At 36.6% G+C, this 11,932-nt stretch overlaps 1 non-coding gene across 1 annotated transcript; it reads left to right on the top strand.

Moving 5' to 3' along the window:
- The first annotated feature begins 2,221 nt into the window (after positions 1-2,221).
- On the top strand, positions 2,222-2,387 carry LOC111760497 (U1 spliceosomal RNA). Its single transcript, XR_002794162.2, has one exon. It is a non-coding gene; the product is annotated as a U1 spliceosomal RNA (small nuclear RNA).
- The last annotated feature ends 9,545 nt before the right edge of the window (positions 2,388-11,932 follow it).

The following is an 11,932-nucleotide window of genomic DNA, read 5'->3' on the forward strand; positions in this document are numbered from 1 at the left end:
CAGAAAAATCAGTGAACACAAAAACAAGACAACTAAAATATATCAGCCTAAAAAGCAGAAAGCACAGGGCCCACTGGATGGAATGGAGGAGAGTATGGGCCATGATGTGGACCATTGTCTATGAGGTGCAGAGATGCCCAAAGATGTATTTACCAAATCCAATGGATGTGTCATGATGATGGGAATGAGTGTTGTTGGGGGGGGAGTGGGGGGGTGGGGGGGTGGGGTTGAATGGGACCTCACATATATATTTTTAATGTAATATTATTACAAAGTCAATAAAAATAAAAAATAAAAAAAATAAAAAAAGCAGAAAGCTAAAAACACATAAGAATGAAAAGAGCCTAAGAGACCTGTTGGACTCCAAGCCTACCAATATACAATTATGGGAATACCAGAAGGAGAGGAGAAAGGGGCAGAAGGGATATTCAAAGATAACATGTCAGAAAACCTCACAAATTTAATGAAATACATGAATAAGCACATTCAAGAAGCACAGTGAACCCCAAACAGGATAAATTCAAAGAACCATGCTAGGACACGCAGTAATCAAATTGCCAAATGCCAAGGACAAGGAGAGAGCTCTGAAAGCCACAAGAGGAAAGCAGCAATAATCATTCAATAATCAGTGATAATCACACAACTGTTTTTAAAAAGCAGCAAGTTATGTACAAGGGAATAGGATTGGGCATCTACTTCTCATCAGAAATTATGGAGACAAGAAGGTAGTGGTACAAAATTTTAAAGTGCTGAAAAAAATAGTCATGAATTTTACATCTGGAAAGCCTTTTGTTTAAAAATGAGGAAGAGCAATTGTGGGAAGATGGCACCCAAGCAGGCAGGTAGGGCTCAACTCTCTCACAAAAGCAATGGAGAAAGAGCCAAAGGCTGTCAAGGGACCTGCTTTGGGGGTCAGTAGACCAGGAAAGTGCTTCACAGCTCCCAGGAGGATGAGGGACAGAGAGACAAAGAACCTGAAAAAAACCACCATGAGTTACAAAACTCCCATGGTGTCTGGGAAAGACTCCTTCCCACATCCCCAAGATATTATGCTCAAGTAAAACCCCTGGCTCACTGAAGTAAACTGAGAGAGGAATAGACATCTTCCTCCCTATCAGCTGTTAAAAGGGAAAAGGAAAGGGTAGTCAGGAGCTTTTCTTGAGTGAATTTGGCCAGCAGAATCTGCTTTGAATCACTGCTTTGGCCAGACCAAAAATACAGGACAGCAGATATTGAAACACCTCCGTCTGCTGGCTTGTCTGGTAATTGCATGGACAAAAACTGCTTTTGGTTCTCTCTGTACCCTAGTTCCTGAGATAAAATGTGTACCCTGTTAGTGAGTCCTGGCCCAATTTTGATAACTTAAGCTGGGAAATTTTAAAGACATAGAATAAATTGAACTATCAAAGAAGAGGTGCAGGGTAAAAAATACCAAAGAAAACCAACAATCTACAAGATAAAGAAATTGACCAGAGAAAATTCACCAATATATTCAGATGCATAGACATCAAAAAATTACAAGCCATACTAGGAAACAGGAAGAGATGGCCCAGCCAAAGGAACAAATCAAATATCCTGAAGAGATACAGGATTGAAGACAATCAGTGATACTTACACAACTCTCATAAATCAATTCAAAGAATTGAAAGAAAATATGACTGAAAAAATAAAGGACATTAAGACAACACTGGGTGAGCATGAAGAACAATTTGAAATACTGCAAAGAAAAGTAACAGACTATGGGAATGAAAGACAGAGTGGATGAGAGTAAAAATACATGAAAGGTACATAAGAACAGATTTGAATTGCTTAAAGGCAGAAATAGTGATTTTGAAGTTAGAACATCTGAACTGGAAGAGAACAGAAAGAATGGAAAAAATGAAAGAGGGTCTCAGGGAATTGAATGACCATGTGAAAAGAACAAACATTTGCATTATCAGTGTCCTAGAAAGAGAAGAGAATTAAAAAGGTACAGAAAAAATATTTGAAGAAATAACGACCTAAAATTTCCTAACCCCTTGAAAGACATAAATATTAATATCCAAGAAGGGCAGTGACCACAAACAGAATAAATAAATCTGAATAGACCTACCCCAAGGCACCTCAGAATGACAAATATCAGAGATAAAGAGGATTCTGAAAGCAGCAAGAGAAAAGCAAAACGTCACATACAATGGAAACTTGATAAGATTAAGTGCTCACCTCTCTTCAGAAACCATGGATTCTTACCTGTCAGGGAGATACCATGATCATGAAGGTGGTTTTTCCAGGGCGAGGCTTATCCATTGCACTCTGGATGTGCTGATCCCTGTGACTTCCCCAAATGTGGGAAACTCGACTGCATAATTTTGGTAGTAGGGGACTGTGTTCATGCTCATGCTCTCCTCTTTAAAAAGAAACAACAACAACAACAAGAAAAACAACCATGGAGGCAAGAAGAAAGTGGTATGAGTATTTAAGGTACTGAAGAGAAAAACTGCCAGCCAAGAATTCTGTGTCCAGCAAAGCTGTCATTAAAAAAATGAGGGTGAGTTCAAAGTCGTCACAGACAAAAATTCATAGAATTTGTTACCAAAGATGAGAATTAAAAGAGGTACTAAAGGGAGTGCTGCAGCCTGAAAGGAAAAAACAAGGGCAAAAGATTTGGAGGAGACTGTAGAAATAAAGATTATTAGGAAGGGAAAATTAAGGAGAAAAAGACAGACAATAGTAAGATATGACAACAAAAAGCCAAAGGACAAAATGGATGAAATTAATGCCTTTACAGTAACAACAATGAATGTTAATGGCTTGAATTCCCCATTCAAAAGACAAAGACTGATAAAATAGATGAAATAATATGAGCCAGCTATATGTTTTCTACACCTCAGGTATAAGGATACAACCAGGTTAAAAGTGAAAGGAGTGATAAAGATATTTGATGCAAGTAGTAACCAAAAAAGATCTGAGTAGTAACACTGGTATCAGACAAAACAGATTTCAAATGCAAAACTGTTATAAGGGATGAAGAGGGTCATTATATTTTAATAAAAGGGAAAATTCACCAAGAAGAAATAACTCTACTAAGTATTTATGCACCTAACCTGAATGCCCCAAGATACATGAGGCACACAATGGGAAAATGAAGTGAGAAATAGATTTCTCTATGGTAACAGTCGGAGACTCCAGTGTACCACTCAGTATTGGATAGAACATCAGAAAGAAGATAGAGAAACAGAGAGCTTGACTAATATGGTAACTTAAATAGACCTAAAAGTATGGAGATTAAACAATATACTCTTAAATCATCAGTGGGTCAAAGAATAAATTTTAGGAGAATTCAGCAAATATCTTGAGATGAAAAAAAAACGAGAACACAACATATCAAAAGTTATGGGGCACCACAAAGGAAGGAAGTGCTGAGAGGGAAATTTATAGCCCTTAATGCTAATAGACAAAGAACTAAGGTTAAAGATCTAACTGCACACCTGGAAGAACCAGAAAAAGAACCGTAAACTAATCCAAAACCAAGCCAAAGGAAAGAAATAGTAAAAATCAGAGCAGAAAAATGAAATCAACAACAACAACAACAACAACAACAACAAAGCAGTAGATAATCAACAAAACCAAAAATTGGCTCTTTGAGAAGACCAACAAAATTGGCAAACCCTTAGGTAGGCTGACAAAGAAATAGAGAAGATACAAATAAAATCAGAAATGAGAGGGGGAACATTTACTGACCTCACAGAAATAAGAGAGATCTTAAGAGAATACTGTGAACAATTATATGCCAAAAAAACTAGACAATGCAGAGGAGAAGGAGAAATTCCAAGAAACACACAAACTACCTACACTGACCCTAGACAAACTAGAAGACCTCAGCAAACCAGTCACAAGTGAAGAGATTGAAACAGTCATCAAAAACCTCCCAAGGATGAAAAGCAAGGGATGAGTTGGCTTCACAGGTGAATTCTATCAAGCATTCAAAGATGGTCTAATAGCAAATCTTGTTAGAGTTCTTCTAGAAAACTGAACAGGAAAGAATGCTACCAAACTCATTCTGTGAAGCCAACATAACACTCTCATACCAAAATCAGATAAAGAAACTACAAAAAAAAAAAAAATAGAAAAAGAAAGAAAATTACAAACCAATAGCTCTAATGAATATACATACAAAAATCCTCAACAAAACTTGCAAACCAAATCCAAAAGCACCTTAAAGGAATTAAACACCACAATCAAGTGGGCTTTACCCCAGGTATGCAAGGGTGGTTCAACATAAGAAAATCAGTTAGTTTAATGAACCACCTTGATAAATTCAAGAAAAATCACATGATCCTCTTGATTGATGCAGAAAAGGCATATGCCAAAATGCAACACCTTTTCTTGGCTAAAAACCCTCCAAAAGATAGGAAAAGATGAAAGTTTCAATATTGGAAAGTGCATATGTGAAATATCTACAGCTAGCATTGTACTTGATGGTGAAAGACTGAAAACTTTCCTGCTGATGAGGAACAAGACAAGGATATCCATGTCACCATTGTTATTCAATATTGTGCTAGAAGTTCTAGCCAGAGCAATTAGGCTAAATAAAGAAATAAAAGGTACCCAAATAGGAAAGAAGAAGTAAAACTTTCATACTTCACTGATAATAAATCCACAACAAAGTTACTAGAACTAATAGATAAGTTCAGCAAAGTAGCAGGACGCAAGATTAATATGCAAAATAATAGATTTCTATACACTAATGATGTACAATCTGAGGAGGAAATCAGAAAAAAATTCCATTTATAATAGCGACTAAATCAAATATTCAGAAATAAATATAACCAAGGACATAAAGGACCTATATTCAGAAAACTAAAAAACATTGCTAAAAGTAACCAAAGAAGGCTTGAATAAATGAAAGAAAATTCCATTTCAAAGATTGGAAGACTAAATATCATTAAGATATCAATTCTACCCAAACTGATTTACATATTTAATGCAATCCTGATAAAAAATCCCAACAGCCTTTTCTGCATAAAAAGAAAAGCCAATGACTAAATTTATTTGGAAGGGTAAGGAGCCCCAAATAGCCAAAAATGTATTTTAAAAAGAACAAAGTTGGAGGACACTCACTTCCTGACTTTAAAGCATATTACTTAGCTACAGTGGTAAAAACAACATGGTACTGGCATAAAGACAGATTCACCAATGGAAATGAAACAAGAAGTCAGAAATAGATCCTTACATCTACAGTCAAGTGAGTTTTGACAAGGCTTTCAAGCCCTTCCAACTGAGCCAGAATTGTCTATTCAACTAAATGTGCTGGGAGAACAATTTTCTCCGTGGATGTGGAGAAAATTCACAAATATATGGCGATTAAAAACACACTCTTAATCAATGGGTCAAAGAAGAAACTACAACAGAAAGTAAATATCTCAAGATGAATGAGAATGAGAGCACAGAATATCAAAACCTATGGGATCCAGGCAAGGCAGTCATGAGACAGAAATTTAGAACCCTCAATGTTAATGTTAAAAAAGTAGAGACCTAACTACAAAGCAGGAAGAACTAGAAAAAGATCATTAAACTATTCCCAAAGCAAGTGGAAGGAATGAAGTAAATATCAGAGCAAACATAAATGAAATTTAAAAAAAAAGAAAATCAAGAAAACCAAAAGTTGATTCTTTAAGAAGATTAAAAATATTGACACATCCTTAGCTAGACTGACAAAGAAAAAAAGAGGAGATGCAAATAAAGTCAGAAATGAAAGCGGGAACATTTCAATAACCCCACAGAAATAAGACATCATAAAAGGATAACATAAACTGTATACCAAACTAGACAACATAGATGAAATGGACAAATTCCTAGGAACAAACAAACAACCTACACTGACCCTGGAAGAAAAAGACCTTAATAAACCAACTAGAAGTAAAGAGATTAAAACAGTCATTAAAAAATCTGGAAAATGAGAAGTCCTGGAATAGATGGCTTCAGAGGTGAATTCTACCAAGCATTCAAATAAGATTTAATACCAATTTTACTCAAATGCTTCCAAAAACATTGAACAGGAGGGAAAGCTACCAAACTCATTCTATGAAGCCAATTTCACCCTAATACCAGAGCCAGATAAAGACATTACAAAAAAGATAAAGGAACACTACAGCACATTTCCATAATGAATATAGGTGCAAAAACCCTCAATAAGATACTTTCAAATTAAATCCAACAGGCTATTAGAAGAATTATCTATCATGATCAAGTGGGTTTTATCCCAGGCATGCAAGGGTGATTTAACACAAGAAAATCAGTGTACTACATCATGTTAAACTGAAAGGGAGGGAGGGTGGAATCACATTATCATAAATTGATGTGGAAAAGGCATTTGAAAAACTATAGCATTCTTTCTTAATAAAAATACTCCAAATGATAGAAATTGAAAAACTTCAAGATAAAGGGCATATATGGGGGGAAAAAACAGTTAACACCATAATCAATGGTGAAAAGCAAAAAGCTTTCCCTCTAAAATCCAGAAGACAAGGATGCCCACTGTCACCACTCTTATTAAATACTGAGATATAAGTTCTTGCTAGAGTAATTAGGCAATTACTCTATTAGGCAATTAGGCAAGAAAAAATATAAAAGGCATCCAAATTGGAAGAGAGTTAAAACTTTTGCTATTTGCCGATGACATGATGGTGTATATAAAGAGTCCTGAAAATTCTGCAAAGCTACTAGAGCTAACAGACTGATTCAGTAAACTAGTGGGACAAAATATTAATACACAAAAATCCGTAGTGTTTCTATGCACTAATAATGAGAAATCTAAGAAGGAAGAAAAAAATTCCATATAAAATAGCAACTAAAACAATCAAATAATCAGAAATCAACTTAACCAAGGATGTAAAAGACCTGTATTCAGAAAACTACAATGAATTGCTAAAAGAAATCAAAGAACTAAATAAATGGAAGTACCATCCATGTTCATGAATTGGAAGACTAAGTATCATTAAGATGGCAATTCTTCCTAAATTGACTTACAGATTCAATGCAATCCCAATAAAAATTCTAACAGCCATATACAGAAATGGAGGAGCCAATTATCAAATTTGGAAGGATAAGGGTCTCCAAACAGCTAGAAACATCTTTAAAAGGAAGAATGAAGTTGGAGGACTTTCACTTACTGAATTTAAATGACCTAGCTACAGTGGTAAAATTATAGCATGGAACTGGCATAAAGATAGGCATATAGACCAATGAAACTCAACTGATCGTTCAGAAACAGATCCTCACATCTATGGTCAAGTGGTTTTTGACAAGGCTGTCAAGCCCATCCAACTGGGTCAGAACTTACTAGTCTATAAATGATGATAGGAAAACTAGATATATATATCTAAAAGAAAGAAAAAGACCCCCAATACCTTATACAAAGATTAATACAAAAGTATCAAATACCTAAATATAAGAGCTTCAACCATAAAACTCCTAGAAGAAAATGTAGGGAAACATCTTCAGGACCTAGTGGTAGGTAGGGTTTCTTAAACTTTACATCCAAAACACAAGCAATGAAAGAAAAAAAGTGGCTAAATGGTACCACCTCAAACTTTTGTGCTTCAAAGGACTTTGTCAAGAAGGTGAAAAGGCAATCCCTCCAATGGGAGAAAATATTTGGAAATCATGTATCCAATAAGTGATTTCCATGCTGTATAAAGAGATCATACTACTCAGAAGGGCAAGCAATCCAGTTTAAAGATAGACTAAAGATTTGAACAGACATTTTTACAAGAAGAACAGAGAAATGGCAAAAAGCCATGAAAAAATGTTCAGTATCTCTAGCTATTAGGGAAATGCAAGCCAAAACCACAATGAGATATCATCTCACACCTCATAGAATGGCCATGAAAAAAACAAAACAAGAAGTGCCAGAGAGGATGTGGAGACATAGGAACACTCCTTCTCTGTTGGTGGGAATGTAGAAAGTTGCAGCCTCTGGGGAAGATGATTTGAATATTCCTCAGGAAGCTAAACATAGAACTGCAGTATGATCTGGCAATCCCTCTACCAGGAATACATCCAGAAGAACTGAAAACAATGAGGCAAACAGATATTTGCACAATGATGTTCATGGTAGCATCTTTCACAAATGCTGAAAGATGGAAACCCAAGAGTCCATCAACTGACAAATTGCTAAATAAATGCAGCATATACATGCAATGGAATAATATGCTGCTGTAAGAAGAAATGAAATTGGGATACATGACAACATGGATGAACCTTAAGAACATTATGCTGAGTGTAATATGCCAGACACAAAAGGACAGATATTGTATGGTCTCACCAATATGAACTAAAATCAAAGAATACATTGAGGGAAACAGATGTGGCTTAGCCAATTGGGCTCCCATCTACCATATAGGAAGTCAATGGCTCAATGCCCAGGGCCTCATGGTGAGGGCAGGCTGGCCCACAAGGTGAACTGGCTCACATGGCATGACAGCCCATGCGGGAACATGGCCCTGCACAGGAGAGCTGCCCCATGTAGGAATGCCACATGGGAATGCTGGCCGATGTGGAGAGCTGGCACAGTAAGATGACACAACAGGAGACTCAGAGGAGAGAAAAGAGGAAGACATAGCAGAACAGGGGGACTGAGGTAATGCAAGAGAGTAATTGCCTCTCTCCCACTCCAGAAGGTCCCAGGATCAGATCCCAGAACCACCTAATGAGAATACAAGCAGACACAGAAGAACACACAGCAAGTAGACACAGAGAGAAGACAATGGGGGGGATGGTGTGGGAGGGGGGAAGAAATAAATAAAGTAAATCTTAAAAAAAAGAATATACTGAGTTAAAATCTAGAGTATAGGTTATTAAGAGATAAGAGAAGGGGTACTAATGCATAATATATGTAGAAATTTTAGTTAACTTGACTGTAAAAGTGTGGAACTAAGATAGAATTGATAGTAACACATTAAAGTGAATATAACTACAGGTCTGGTTTATAAATGAGATTGTAGCTGAAAGGTGTTGTCTAGGGATGTAAATGTCAGCTGAAAGAAAGCTAAAGAATAATCTATGGACTGAATGACAGTGAACCCAGTGGTGGGTGAGGACTGCAGTTAGTAGTTCAAATACAAGAATATTCTTCTGTGAACTAGAACAAATGTATGACACTATTACAAGGTGTTAAGATTATGATGCATGGGGAAAATACAATTAATGTAACTTATTAGTTAACAGTGCTATTGTAACATTCTTGCATCAATGTCAAAGAAGGTACTATATCAATGCAAGGGTCAATAATGGAGCATATGGGATATTTTCTTTTGGACTAAGGAAAAAGTTCAAAAATTTACTGAGACGATGACTGAATAACTCTGATGATACTGAGAGCCACTGAGTGTTCACTTTGGATGATTTGAACAAGGCATGGGACTGTATAACAGTGAACCATGTTGTGGATGATGGAATGTGGTATACAGCACAAATGTGAGCGTTCTCATGAACTGTAACAAATGCACAATACTAATACACGGTGTTAGTAATAGCAGGGTGTATGGAAAAATACACCAAAATGTAAACTATGGACCATAGTTAGTAATAAAAGTTACATGGAGAGGATTTTAGAGAAACAGTAATTCTCATTCATTACTAGTGGGAATGAAAATAGTGCTTTCTGTATTTCAGAAAAAATATGTCCTTAAAAATAATCCATTCTCATGGGCATGAATCTATGGTAAGTAGGGCCTTTTGATGAGGTTCCTTCAATTAAGATGTGGCCCACCTCAATCAGGATGGACCTTAATCTTATTCCTGGTATCCTTTATAAGTGGAATGAAATTCAGATAGAGAAAAAAGCCGCAAGAGGCAAAAAGTTGAAATTCAAAGGAACCCAGAAGAGAATGGTGAGGCCAAGAGATGCCATGTGCATTCCCATGGACAGAAAAGCCAAAGACCAAGGATAACTGGCAGCCAGTTCCAGCACACCAGTCTCTGGGAAGAAAGCATCTCCTTTATGATGGCTTGATTTGGACTCTCAGCTCAAAACCATGGACCATTAAATTCCCATTGTTTAAGCCATCCCTTTGTATTGCGCTACAATGCTACAGCATTGTACATTCGACTACAGCAACTAGTCGAAACCACTCAAAGTCATTCACATGCTATGAAGGAACTAGCAAGTGATTTGGAGCCAGATGGTCCTAGAATTGTACCACTACTTATTTGCCTATGAATTGGACAATATAAACTCTCAGCCTCAATATCTATTTTATAAGATCAAGGTAATAACATATACTATGGCCACTATGCAGATTAAGCAAGCTCAGGAAAAAGAAGCTGTCGCTCAACTCTTGGCAGTCAGTAGATGATCAAGTGTTAGTTCATTTCTTCTATTTCTTTTTCGCACAGTTTTGTTAATTTACATTAATGTTTACCTCCAGTAATGAGCAGATTCATAGGTGTACTCAATATTTTAATTGGTTCCTATAGAAGGGGACAGTCCTAGCATGACCTACCACCTACAAACACATCCTGTGCTCAGGACCAGATATATTGGCCTAGCAAGATAAAATGACCCCCATTAGCTATAGGCACTGTAGGTATATTCCTTCCCCTATTGTTGTGAGCGTATGTATTTATTCACTGGAAACAGTCTAAAGTGGGCATATTTTATGGCATCCAGTTCATACCCCAGTGGTGTATCTGTCTCTGGTGGAGGGAACGTGGTTCTTCTGGTATGGCAAATGCACACACGAGAAGGATGCTGAGGATAGAACATCTCCCTGTATAGGTCATGAATTGAGACCTGCTGGCAAGTGAAGTCAAATTTTACTCTGCCCCATCTACATGAATAGAGCAATTGTGCTTTTGTTGGCAGGCAACTACAGGGTCAGTTGATCCCCCTAGAGCCAAGTTCCCTGTGACAGGCATTGTTACATTCTTGCTACTATCTGAGTGTGACTCCACTCCTGGAGGTGGGAATAGATGTCTCTTTTTGACCTACCCTTTCTGTTCAAGATGGAAGACTGATAAATATGCATGCCAAAACTCAGTGAGATGAGAGTAAAGAAGTAGAGGGAATAATTCCTTAGTAGTACTAGGAATGGGAAGATTCCCTCAGCAAGTCAGATATTTTGGGAAAGTGAATGGAACCACATTGACCTATAAACCAGAATAGGGGAAGAAGTACAAAGGGAGGCTCCATCAGAAGTAGGGATTGTGCTTCCTGGAAGAAGCCTTGAAAGGGCTCAGGTTAAGAATCATTAGGCAGGGAAATAATGAAGGATTATGGGATGATCATGTGGATAATTAACTTTAGAACTTGTCTACAAAAAATAGCTCATCGATCTCCTTCAAATATGACAAGTCAGAAAGCACAGGGATTTATCTCCTGGCTAAAACTGAAAAATAATTTTCTAAATAGTTTGAATCATCTATCCATGTAAGTTTAGGATTCTTAGTATGGGTATATGTGCCTAAATATAAAGGCTTTTTTTTTTTTTAAGAAGAATATCTAGAACTTTCCATCAGCTCTCCAAGTTCAGGGAGACATTCATTTGGTTGTTTCAAAATTAGAAACAGATGCAAGCCTGGCAGAAAAAGTTGAAGTCAACTATCCAATTATCTATGGTCAATCTTGTCTTTCACTCATAAATAATAGAAAATCAGAAAACCAGGCATTTGAGGAAAACAAATGGCCTGATATAGAAATACCAAACTGAATACAAATCAACTGATCAAAAAGAAAATAGTTCAGTGAAGATAAATATTTTTAAAATTCTAATTTTTAGCTTCAGAAAATCTGAGATTTTTATCTTTATTACAAAAAGGGCTATTGTGAAAAAAGAGCATTGAGAGCACAAGGAAAGGTGTGCTTTGACAAAATAGAAAATTCAAGAGAAGAAATGAGACATGAAGTTGAAGAAACTATACAGAATCTACATCTAATAGAAGTTAAAACTAT

Source organism: Dasypus novemcinctus, chromosome 7, assembly GCF_030445035.2.
Source record: "Dasypus novemcinctus isolate mDasNov1 chromosome 7, mDasNov1.1.hap2, whole genome shotgun sequence".
In the NCBI taxonomy this organism is placed as follows: Eukaryota; Metazoa; Chordata; class Mammalia; order Cingulata; family Dasypodidae; genus Dasypus; species Dasypus novemcinctus.